At 39.8% G+C, this 13253-nt stretch overlaps 1 pseudogene; it reads left to right on the top strand.

Moving 5' to 3' along the window:
- Window positions 1–785: 785 nt before the first annotated feature.
- On the top strand, window positions 786–9944 carry LOC131499195 (large ribosomal subunit protein eL32-like; annotated as a pseudogene).
- The last annotated feature ends 3309 nt before the right edge of the window (window positions 9945–13253 follow it).

Genomic DNA, 13253 nt, shown 5'->3' with positions numbered 1-13253 from the left:
TGAGGAAGACAGGCCAGCTCTTGGAGGTAGGGTCAAGCCCGGGTAAACGTACCTCCCAGCACCTCACGAGACTGACAAGGCTTTTGGCTGCCATTCACATAGCCAGCCAAAATGCAGGGCCAGGAGATGAAGTTTCTCCTGGCCAACAATTGGGGTCAGGAGATGAGTTTTCTCCTGGCCAGTCATAGGAAATTGAGATAAGGGATGCCTTTTCCCCTTTTTTCTATAGCTGAGCAATTCCCCCAACCAAGGCCAAACTCCTTTGGGATGCATTCTGAAAAAGCAACTCACTTTCTTTTGCATGGAGGCTTGGCCTGAGTACAAATTGAAGGAGGAAACCTGGCCGCCAGGGGGAAATACCAATTATAGTACTATCCTACAATTGGACTTGTTTTGTAAACATGAGGGGAAATGGGGAGAAGTCCCCTATGTTTGATGTTTTGGGGCTTTAAGAGAAAAATTGGGACATGTGTATGCAATGCAAGGTCAACCCTGGCTTATTGGCAGCCCTTTCCAAGGTCCAGAAATCAGGAGAAGAAACAATTAAGGGCCCATTACCTGTACCCAAAGCAGACCTAGAGAAGGAGGAAGGGAAATCTTCCACCTCAACTTCCTCCTCCTTGGGTCCTCGATCTATATATCCAGACTTAAAAGAAAAAAACCCACAAATGTGCACTTCTGCTCCCTGCTGCCCACCTTACTCAGGCCCTCCCCATAATGTAACAGGTGTGTTTCCCCTACAAGAAGTTAGAGTGCCAGGAGAAGGGACACAAAGAGGCACCACTATGATAAGATTACAAGTACCTTTTTCATTACAAGATTCAAGACAGATAAAAGGAGATCTAGGTAAATTTTCTGATGATCCAGGTAAGTATATAGAGGCCTTTCAGAATATCACATATGTTTTTGAGTTGACCTGGAAAGATACAGGTCAGACTCTTAATGCTGAAACATGGGGTTCTGGTAGCGGTTGAGAGATATGGGGATGAGCAACTCATTAATTATCATGGGCCAATTATGTGGCCTTTCAGGGCACTGGAAATGAGAATGTCCTCAGAGGGGACAATTGAAGTCGAAACCCATAAGCCACGCCCCTTGTGTGGAGACAGTCACTGGAGATCTGAATGCCTTCAGGGACCTCAATCTGCAAGGGCTCAGATAACCAATGTCCCTGAAAGGGACTGATGCTGCCCAGGGTTCTTTACAGTGGCTCCCCCCAACCAATTACTTATTGGAAATCCAGAACCTCAGGTAACTCTAGATATAGAAGGAAAAATGGTTGATTTCCTTCTTGACACTGGAGCCACATTTTTTGTCCTTTCCACCTCCTGGCCAACTATCCAAATGCAGTGTAACTATTAGAGGCATCTCCAGAAAATTTAAGACTAAATTTTTTTTCTCAGCCACTGGGGTGCATATGGGGAGACTTGATTTTTTCACATTCTTTTTTGATAATGCCAGAGAGCCTCACTCCCTTGCTAGAAAGAGACATTATGACTGAATTAGAAACTACAGAAACTATGACTGAATTAGAAACTACTAGCTCCAGGACAGACAAACAATTGCCTAAACTTACAGCAATCTGGATATGAAAGGTCAATCTTTCCTTGAGGTAAAATTACACCTGATGGAGTTGTTCCTATAGAAACTGGATGGCCAAAGGAAGATTTGAAGATTGAGAACCAAAATCTAGTTCAGGTACTTAGTTATTCTAATCAACACTATTACAAGATCCAAATAAGTATGGGAAAGAGAGGAAAAACTATAGTCAAATTAATAAAAAATATGACCAGACATGCCAGGGATTTTTTTGATGGCTACAATGTGTCTTTCCTTCCTATGGTGTGGCTTCCTCCCTAGGAGGCATTACATTTGGAATATTGATGTTTGTTGGTCTAATATTCTTTTTGTATGTCATTTGTAGATGCTGTTTCATATGCCAAAAAAAAATAAGACATCCAACAAAATTTTGCTAGTGCAGATTTTCCAAACACCCTCCCATTATATCAGACATCTGGATCAACCACTGAACCTGCCCTGACTGTCTTTCTGTCATCACCCACCCCTCCCTGCCCGCCCTTCAGCAGGAAGCAGTTAAGATCTGTTGGTCTTGTCCCAATTCCTAAAGGCAGTTAGGGGTCAAGGGGTCACGTGTTCAGAGAGGGGAATAGCTGGGAGCATCTGACCACAGCAAAGCCCCTTGGGCATAAGGTTCCTCTTAAGAATGTAAGACACATCTCCTCCCCCTAAGGTTCCCCTCAGGAATTTGACAAAGACCTGACTAAAAATAAGTAATAGACCATAAAACGTATGACCCACAAGGAACAGTATGGCCATAGACCACCCCTCATACAATGGAAATGAGCCAATCAGGAATGGACAACCCAGCACCTAGAGCTATCAAGCCAATAAGGGTAGAACCTGAGAAGGATCAAGGGGGAAGGAAAGGAGAGGACGACCAGAAAAACAAGGACCCTTGCCTATAGTTGCAGGCACTCACTTTCAATGCCTCCTCTCTGTAAAGAGAGCTTTTCTACTATTCTTCCTTTCTGATCTCATACTCTAATAAACTTTTGCAAGCTGCTCTTTCTGTGTCCACCTCTTCATTCTTTGAAGCAGCGAGACAACGAACACTGGGTATTGAGGTAAAAAATCCTGCAACACATCCTCCCAGCAAATCAATATTCACCAACCCACAAGCTCCCCTAGCCTCCTTGTTTCAGTTTTTATCAAGGCTTCATTAGATAGGCATGATTGATTACATCATTGACCATTGAACTCAATGTCTAGACTCACTCACCTCCCTGGAATTTGCTGAAAGTTCCAATCCTCTAATCATGGTGCATGGCCAGCTCCTCCCTTGAAATTATCTAAGGGCTCACCTTCAGCCACCTTCTTAGCATAAACTCAGATACGGTTAAGAGGGACTCATTATGAATAACTAAAGACACTCCTATTACTCATGATATTCCAAGGGTTTTAGAAGCTCTGTGCCGGGAACTGAGAACAAAGACCACATATGTTTTGTTTTATCATTTCATTTTACTTTTTTTCATCATCATAAGTGTCTCTTTAATCCCTATCACCTATTTCATCCACATCCCCACCCACCTCCCCTCTGGTAACCATCAGTTTGTTTTCTGTAGTTAAGAGTCTGTCTCTGCAGCACCTGGGTGGCTCAGTCGGTTAAGCAGCCGACTTTGGCTCAGGTCATGATCTTGCAGTCCGTGAGTTCGAGCCCCGTGTTGGGCTCTGTGCTGCCAGCTCAGAGCCTGGAGCCTGTTTCAGATTCTGTGTCTCCCTCTCTCTGACCCTCCCCCGTTCATGCTCTGTCTCTGTCTCAAAAATAAATAAATGTTAAAAAAATTTTTTTTAAAAAAGTCTGTTTCTTGGTTTGTCTGTCTTTTTTTCTTTGCTCATTTGTTTCTTAAATTCCACATATGAGTGACATCATATAGTATTTATCTTTTTCTGACTGACATTTCGCTTAGCATTATACTCTCTAGCTCTATCCATGTCGTTACAAATGGCAAGATTTCATTATTTTTTTATGGCTGAATAATATTCCATTATATATACAGGGATGCCTGGGTGGCTTAGTTGGTTAAGCTCCCAACTCTTGATATCGGTTCAGATCTTAATCTCATGGTCATGGGATGGAACCCCACATTAGGCTCCACACTGAGCACAGAGCCTGCTTGGGATTCTCTCTCTTTACCTCTCTCTCTGACCCTCCCCCCTCTCAAAATAAGTAAACATTAAAAAATATTTCATTATATATATATTAATATATATCTATATATAATATAGATATTAATCTATATATCTCATTATATATAATATAATAATATATATATTATATATATATATTACAGCACCCCATAACAGTCTATTTTTAAATTGATACCAACTTAACTATAATCACATACAAAAACTCTACTTCTATATGGCTCCATCTTCCCAAACTTCATATTATTAATGTCAAAATTCCATCTTTATATATTCTGTACCCATTATATGGATTTATAATTATTCATAAGGAGGAACTGGAAGTAAGTCTATACTTAAAGAACCAGTACCATGGTCTTCCAGTTTCAAGGTGCTAGTTCTGGGCCCTAGCTTTTCTTTCTTGCCTCAGACTCAGGCCCTCAGCATGCTGGATTTGATACCTGACTAGGCACTTTGATCACAAGTGCAGAGCTCCTCTTTCTCAGGACACAGAGGACAGAAGCTTTTGAAAATTTTGGAAAAATAGAGCATAGAATAATAACATATCTGAGAAAAAGGCAAATTCTACAAAGACTTGTACTAGTCTAGAGCACCCATGTCCCTACTGTAGTCAGGGTCTCACAGAGGTCAAGAAAGGCTCCAGCTAATTCCATTATTTAAGGGTCACTTTAATTAAGGAGGATAAAAGGCCAAAGCAGGGTATAACAATTGTGGTATCCTTTTATTTATTTATTTAGTAAACTTTTTCATGTAAAAATGCTCAAACTCATAGAAAAGTAGGACATTCATATATCCACCAAGATTCAGCAACTGTTAACATTTTTGCTATATTTGCTTCATTTATATATAAATAATTCATCAAATCAAAGATGACACTGATTGTAAGACACCCCATTATTTTACATGAAAATAAAATAAAACACTGCTATTAATTGCTTAAACACCACCGATTTCTAAGATACATTCCAATTTTTAGGGTTATTAAGATATAAAAAAAGAAACGTGTCTAAAGATTGTGTGTTACATAACTCCACTATATGAAGTCCTACATCAGGTAAAACTGATCTATGGTGAAAGAGATAATCAGAACAGTGGCTCCCTCAGTGAGGGGCTGGAGAGAAGATTGATTTGGAAAAGGCAGGAGAAAATGTTCTGAGGAAAATATTCTGTATTTTGATAGAATAATGGCATTTATCAAAACTCATTTCTTTGTAAGATTTAACATCTGTATATAATACATAATACTATATTTATTATATCTCAGAAATTAAAATAACAAAATGTGACTTGACATTGATTTTTGTTTTTGCTAAAGCATTTAAAAGGTAAATTAAAGTAAATTCTTCATGGGGAAAAACTGAGAGCTTTTTCCCTGAGATCAGGAACACGACAGGGATGTCCACTCTCACTGCTGTTATTTAACATAGTGTTGGAAGTTCTAGCATCAGCAATCAGACAACAAAAGGAAATCAAAGGCATCAAAATTGGCAAAGATGAAGTTAAGCTTTCACTTTTTGCAGATGACATGATATTATACATGGAAAATCCGATAGACTCCACCAAAAGTCTGCTAGAACTGAAACATGAATTTAGCAAAGTTGCAGGATACAAAATCAATGTACAGAAATCAGTTGCATTCTTATACACTAATAATGAAGCAACAGAAAGACAAATAAAGAAACTGATGCCATTCACAATTGCACCAAGAAGCATAAAATACCTAGGAATAAACCTAACCAAAGATGTAAAAGATCTGTATGCTGAAAACTATAGAAAGCTTATGAAGGAAATTGAAGAAGGTATAAAGAAATGGAAAAACATTCTGTGCTCATGGATTGGAAGAATAAATATTGTCAAAATGTCAATACTACCCAAAGCTATCTACACATTCAATGCAATCCCAATCAAAATTGCACCAGCATTCTTCTCGAAACTAGAACAAGCAACCCTAAAATTCATATGGAACCACAAAAGGCCCCGAATAGCCTTTTGAAGGCTATTTTGAATTTTGAAGAAGAAGACCAAAGCAGGAGGCATCACAATCCCAGACTTTAGCCTCTACTACAAAGCTGTCATCATCAAGACAGCATGGTATTGGCCCAAAAACAGACACATAGACCAATGGAATAGAATAGAAACCCCATAACTAGACCCACAAACGTATGGCCAACTAATCTTTGACAAAGCAGGAAAGAACATCCAATGGAAAAAAGACAGTCTCTTTAACAAATGGTGCTGGGAGAACTGGACAGCAACATGCAGAAGATTGAAACTAGACCACTTTCTCACACCATTCACAAAAATAAACTCAAAATGGATAAAGGACCTGAAGGTGAGACTGGAGACCATCAAAACCCTAGAGAAGAAAGGAAAAGACCTCTCTGACCTCAGCCGTAGCAATATCTTACTCGACACATCCCCAAAGGCAAGGGAATTAAAAGCAAAAATGAACTATTGGGACCTTATGAAGATAAAAAGCTTCTGCACAGCAAAGGAAACCACCAACAAAACTAAAAGGCAACCAACAGAATGGGAAAAGATATTTGCAAATGACATATTGGACAAAGGGCTAGTATCCAAAATCTATAAAGAGCTCACCAAACTCCACACCCGAAAAATAAATAACGCAGTGAAGTAATGGGCAGAAAAGATGAATAGACACTTCTCAAAAGAAGACATCCAGATGGCCAACAGGCACATGAAAAGATGCTCAATGTCGCTCCTCATCAGGGAAATACAAATCAAAACCACACTCAGATATCACCTCACGCCAGTCAGAGTGGCCAAAATGAACAAATCAGGAGACTATAGATGCTGGCGAGGATGTGGAGAAATGGGAACCCTCTTGCACTGTTGGTGGTAATGCAAATTGGTGCAGCCACTCTGGAAAACAGTGTGGAGTTTCCTCAAAAAATTAAAAATAGACCTACCCTATGACCCAGCAATAGCACTGCTAGGAATTTACCCAAGGGATACAGGAGTACTGATGCATAGGGGCACTTGTACCCCAATGTTTATAGCAGCACTCTCAACAATAGCCAGATTATGGAAAGAGCCTAAATGTCCATCAACTGATGAATGGATAAAGAAATTGTGGTTTATATACACAATGGAGTACTACGTGGCAATGGGAAAGAATGAAATATGGCCGTTTGTAGCAACATGGATGGAACTGGAGAGTGTTATGCTAAGTGAAATAAGCCATACAGAGAAAGACAGATACCATATGGTTTCACTCTTATGTGGATCCTGAGAAACTAACAGAAACCCATGGGGGAGGGGAAGAAAAAAAAAAAGAGGTTAGAGTGGAAGAATGCCAAAGCATAAGAGACTCTTAAAAACTGAGAACAAACTGAGGGTTGAGGGGAGGGTGGGTGATGGGTATTGAGGAGGGCATCTTTTGGGATGAGCACTGGATGTTGTATGGAAACCAATTTGACAATAAACTTCATATATTGAAAAAATAATAATAAAGTAAATTCTTCAGCATGCATCTCCAAAAAATAAGAACATTCTACTATATAACTGCAATGCCCTTATTTCATACCTAAAAATTTAACAACAATAGTTTCCTAATATTATCTTTGGTTCATATTCAAATTTCTCTAAATGTAATTGTCTAATGTTTTATTTTACTTTTTTGAAAGAGAGCACGCACATGTGCCTGTGAGCAAGTGGTGGGGGGCATAGGGAGATGGAGAGAGAGAATCTTGAGCAGGCTCCATGCTTAGCATGGAGCCTGATGTGGGGCTTGATCTCATGATTGTGAGATCATGACCTGAGCTGAGATTAAGAGTTGGCCGCTTAAACTGACTGAGCCACTCAGGTGCCCTATGTTTGTTGTTTTTAAGCTTTTTTTTAATTTTAATTTTTAAATTTTATTTGAGAGAGAGAGAGAAAGAGAGCAATGTAGAGGGGCAGAGGGGGAGAGAGAGAGAGAGAGAGAGAGAGAGAGAGAGAGAGAGAGAGAGAGAGAGAGAGAGAATCCTCAACAGGCTCCATGACCAGCAAGGAGCCCAACATGGGCCTGGATCCCATGATCCTGGGATCATGACCTGAGCCCAAATCAAGAGTCAGATGCTCAACTGACTGAGCCACCCAGGTGCCCCTTAAAAGTTTTATTAAAAAATAAAACACATATACAGAAAACTATACCAATCATAACATATGGCTTTGAAAATTAACATAAAGTGAACACTCTTATAACCACCACTTACAATAAGAGATGGAACTTTGCCGGCCACTCAGAAGTAATTCATGTTTCATCTTAATCACAACCAACCCTTTTTCAAAATGACTACAATTCTGGGCAAGATTCCCTGAGTTTTGGCATGTTGATAGCAGGTTGTTTGTTTCTGTGCCCTTTATACTCAGTTGGATACAAAATCTTTGGCTCACATTTTCTTTCCTTGATATGTTAAATATGTGACTCTATTTTCTTCCAGCATAAAGAATTGCTGTTGAAAGTCTAGTGGAAATCTAATTTTCTTTCCATTATAATTCATTTGGCCTTTTGGCCTAGATACAAAAAAGGATCAATTTTATTCTTTCTCTTTGAAGTTTAGAATATGTCTTAGTGTTTGTCTTTCTGGGTCAATATTTTCAGTTTTAAGGGGTGCCTTTTCAAAATGTAGTTTAAAATCTTTATTTTAAGAAAGTTTTCTTGAATAATTATTTTTACTATTTGTCATGTTGTTGCCTTGGTTTGGTTTTCATTTGCAGTAACCCCTAAAAAACATGTTATATATTATTTACATGTCTTCAATGTTTGTCACTTTCTATCAAATCTTCTTTCTCTTTATTCTTTAAAAGCTTTCTTTTTTCACCTTCTACTTCTCATATAAGGCAATATCTATAGTCTATATATACTCTTGTTTCTTTCTGGTTTAGTTTTATTTCTGAAATCACTTTTATTCTGAATTTTCCTTAAGTTTTGTCACTTAACTGCAATATTTTTCTAGTTCTGATTCATGTTAATCTTTGATACCTTGTATCTTTTCAAGTATCTTTTAGCTAGTTTTGAAATACTAGTTTATATTTTTCATCAGTTTTGTGGAAGGGAACTTGGTCAATTAGCTTTAGGAATCCATGTTGTTTAAACTGCTCCAGCCTCTTCACATCTTATTGGAGACCCCTTGTACTCATCCAATATTGGAACAGGCAAACCGTCTGTTGCTTCATCTGCTTTGCTTGAATCAGCCCATTCTGCCTTCCATAAATACAATTTTGCCATCCCATCAGTTGCCCTGTTTCTTCCCTCTGCTTTCTCCTGTATCAATGTGAATATAATGCAGATTTTGTAATACTGGTACTAGTTGTCCTCACTCTCTTGAGTTTTTAAATTTTGTGGGGACACCTTGTCATTTGACCTTGTTGTCCACAGTTGTTTTTGGTTTCACTATCTAGTTACTGTCTGCTGGTTTTTTTTGTTTTGTTTTGTTTTGTTTTTTTTGGATGGGGAGGGGATTCAGGGAGATTAAAACACCATGCCACTGCTGTCTCTTTCTAGAATTGTCGGGGGGGGGGGGGGTGTGGGTGGGAAATGTGCCAGGAGAGCTCAGGAAGCAAATTATATTTTCATCCAGGACCATGTGCCTAAACCACAGTTAAGTGTGAATAGGAGAAGATGGGTCCCCGGAAGCAAGCTATCATATTTTTGAACTCTATATCAAAAAAGAGGAAACAACAGATGTTCACTACAGTGTTTTATGTAACATTTCATTTGAGGGATTCTACTATTAAAAAAAAAAGAAAGGTATGATAGCTCTTCCTCAGCACTGTCTGTAGGAGGTGGCAGAGGTCTCCTACTTCATCATAGTCACCCTCAGACCTCTGGTGAAATCTGAGATCATTAAAAAGAGGACCAAGAAGTTCATCTGGTACCAGTCAGACCCATATGTCAAAATTAAGTGAAACTAGTAGAAACCCAGAGCCATAGGGTGCTCAGAAGATTCAAGGGCTAGATCTTGATGCCCAACATTGGTTAAGGGAGCAATAAGAAAACAAAGCACATGCTGCCTGGTGGCTTCCAGAAGTTCCTAGTCGGAACTGTCAAAGAGCTTGAAGTGTTGCTAATGTGTAACAAATCTTACTGTGCAGAGAGTGCTTACAATGTCTCCTCCAAGAACCACAAAGCCATTAGGGAAAAAGCAGCTCAGCTGGCCATCAGAGTCACCAATCGTGGCGCCAGGTTGTGTAGTGAAGAAAATGAATAGACATACAGCTTATGTGTACATCATATTTGTGTTAATAACACCATAAAACTACCAAAAAAAGTATGATAATACTTGTCTAAGATAATGCAATTACATGACTTGTCCTTTAACCCTATTTTAAAGTTAACTTTTAATTATATGAATGACTTACAAATACATTCCTTTATAAGAGATTAACACGAACATAAGGCTAAAGTCCTCTTTGACCAGCTCACCAATCCAAATCCCCTGGCTATTTTTTGATGCCTGGCTGACTTTGCCCTATCTTCAACAAACTTCTGGTCCACAACCTTCTGCCGTGCTGACAGAGCATTTAAAGTCTTTTTGACATTAACTAAAGTTAAATGTAATGATGAAAATGAACCTGCTAATAGCCATTTGGGGAGGATTATCTGTGCTGTTTTCCATTTGTACAAAAAATGTAAAACTTGAGAATGGTTGAGAATTTAAGAAATTTTGCTCTTTCTCTGTTCTAGAGCATGGTGAGGGCCTTAGACATTGTTCTATCTTTGACCAGCAAATCTTACTATTCCACCACAGTATTGGTAACTAATGGGCTTTTGGGCTCCCCTTTCATAAGGTTTGTGGAGATTGTTTTGATTATAGTGCATTATGATTCAAGTTGCAAAAAACCGTACTCATACTGGCTATTAAAAAGGGATACACTGGTTCATGGAACCACACAGTGTGGAGGTATTTGACACTTCAAGAGTCACTGGATTCAGGGCCCCAATGGGCTCACGGCAATACTATGCCTTACTCAACTTCAGGGGCTCCCATTATACTGCATGGCATGAGCCCAACACTAGGTACTCTTGGCAATGCCCCCATAGTCCTGTGCTGGGAGGTCTTCTCTTTGTTCTGCTTTCTCTGTTGACTCCCTCTTAGTGGTCTCTCTTCATAGCAGTAAAGTGCTGTAGTAACTCGTCTCCCCACACTCCCCACTTGCTCCTCAGGAGAGAACAGAGGACTTCTTTCTCCCAAAGTCCCCAGGAAAAATTCCATCATGATTCACTGGCTCTGATTGGGTCACAGTCCCAGCTCTGAGCCAATCACTGAGGTCAGGAGAAAACTGATGTGCTGATTGGCTCATGCCTAATCAAGGTTGGCAGCTTCTTTAGCATCTCTTGAATGGTAGCGGTGGGTATGAGGACACCAGGAATGGTTAACAGAGTGGGGCTGTGACAAGGAATGGTTCCATCTGACTTAGATGGCACCCTCTCTTACAAGGCAACATATCATAGCAGTTGGGAGTGTTGACTATGGAGCCTAATGACCTTGGTTCCAAAATTGACATAACCATTTAAGAGTTATGTGACCTTGGGAAATTACCAAACCTCTTTGGGCCTCAGTTTCTTCATCTGAAAAGTAGGGGATGACAGCAATACCCCCCATAAGATTGTGCGACATAAAATTGATTATATATGCATAAAACACTTAGAATAGAGAAAGGCATGGGATAAGATCTAAAGTCTTTGTCATTATTGACAGATTTAATGATCCTGAGGAGAAAGTAGGGGGAATAATCCATACAGCAAGTCTTCAATAAAGGGTAGTGTTCCTTTAATCTAAGGTGGGATAAGCTAAGATAAAGTGACTGGAAGTGACCCTTTCATCAACTCATCCATCTTAGTTTGGAAAGATATGCTTGCAGGTTCCATGCATGTGCATGATGAGGTATGGCTTGCATTGAGGAGATCGGGGGGTGAGGGCATCACTGTAGAATGCCATTAAGAGCAACTCATTGTGAGATTTGATTCACAAACATTGTTCTAGAACTTTAGACTCTGATTCATGATTCCGCTCCCAGCCTTGGGAGCAGCAACCACTTCAGTTTGTGATGCAACATGCTGACTTATTAAAATTTTTTTTTCAACGTTTTTTATTTATTTTTGGGACAGAGAGAGACAGAGCATGAACGGGGAGGGGCAGAGAGAGAGGGAGACACAGAATCAGAAACAGGCTCCAGGCTCCGAGCCATCAGCCCAGAGCTTGACGCGGGGCTCGAACTCACAGACCGCGAGATCGTGACCTGGCTGAAGTCGGACGCTTAACCGACTGCGCCACCCAGGCGCCCCACAACATGCTGACTTATAAACCATTTATAGCTCTCCTCCATACTTAACACAGCCATCCCACAAATGACTCAGGTTGCAACTAGAGGGGAAACTGGGGACTGTGACTGAACTTTCTCTATAATGGAGTGTAAATTGTCCTTTTGAATAGTGCCTTTTTCATAAATCTCAGGTCTCGAACATGATAATTAAGAGAAGCCTGAGAAACAAAAGAGGCTTGTGTTCCAGGCCTTCTTTTCAAATCCCCAATGTTGAATTCTCTGTGCCTGTGTCTCCGCCTGGCATTTGATTTCTCCCAACAGCTTCCTCCCACCCTTTTCTTAGTAACAATCTCAGATCCTGGCAGCAAATGGCATGCAAAGCTGGGCACATTTTTATTCTACGCAGACAGCGTTATATAAATCTTCTTGCTTTAAAGTAATTTCTTTTGCCCTTTATTTCTTTTGTGTGCCTTTGGGAGTCTGCTTGGATTCTTAATGGGCCATATCCCTGGCTGGCTTTGCTCGTGCTTTTAAGCAGAACGATGGATTCCAATGACTTTCATACAGGCATTCACACATTTAATGAAGACCTACTATGTGGCAGTTGCTGATGTAATCAGAAGGCTCCTCCCTATCCTTTTAAGCTAGTTTTTCTGTCCAACAAACTCTACTTTAGAACTGCCCCCTTTTCTTTTCTTTTCTTTTCTTTTCTTTTCTTTTCTTTTCTTTTCTTTTCTTTCCTTTTCTTTCTTTCACTTTCTTTTCTTTTCTTCTTTTTTTAAAAGGCACAGTCTTAGCTAAAAGGCCTAATTCCTATATGGTTATCCCTATTCTGGGTGGCTAATGAAATGAGATCAAGGCCATCAATTCTCCCAGGACTGTATCAGGCTATGTTACATTTCCCTGTTTTCTAACATTATTCTAAGGGCATTTTCCTCCTGTCATTCATCTTGCTTATTTTCCTAAAGTTAGGTCAACATCATGACTCTTCAGGAAAACATTCCTGGATCCTTCTGATTTATATGTTCCTCCCCTAGACTCCCTGGGGTCCACCCTTCTTGGAGAAAGCATTGCAGTTGGACTGTGAGCAGTGATTTACTCGGCTATCTCCTTCACTAGCATAGAAGCCAGGCAGGGACCGTGTCTGATTGGACTTACTATCTCCAGTGGATGAATCAACACATATTTACTAAGTACCTACTGTACCAGTGACTGTACTAGGCTCTTGGGACAACCAGATCTTATTTCTTTGA

The sequence above is a fragment of the Neofelis nebulosa genome, chromosome 17, assembly GCF_028018385.1.
Source record: "Neofelis nebulosa isolate mNeoNeb1 chromosome 17, mNeoNeb1.pri, whole genome shotgun sequence".
Taxonomy (NCBI): Eukaryota; Metazoa; Chordata; class Mammalia; order Carnivora; family Felidae; genus Neofelis; species Neofelis nebulosa.
This window is presented reverse-complemented; position numbering and strand designations above follow the sequence as displayed.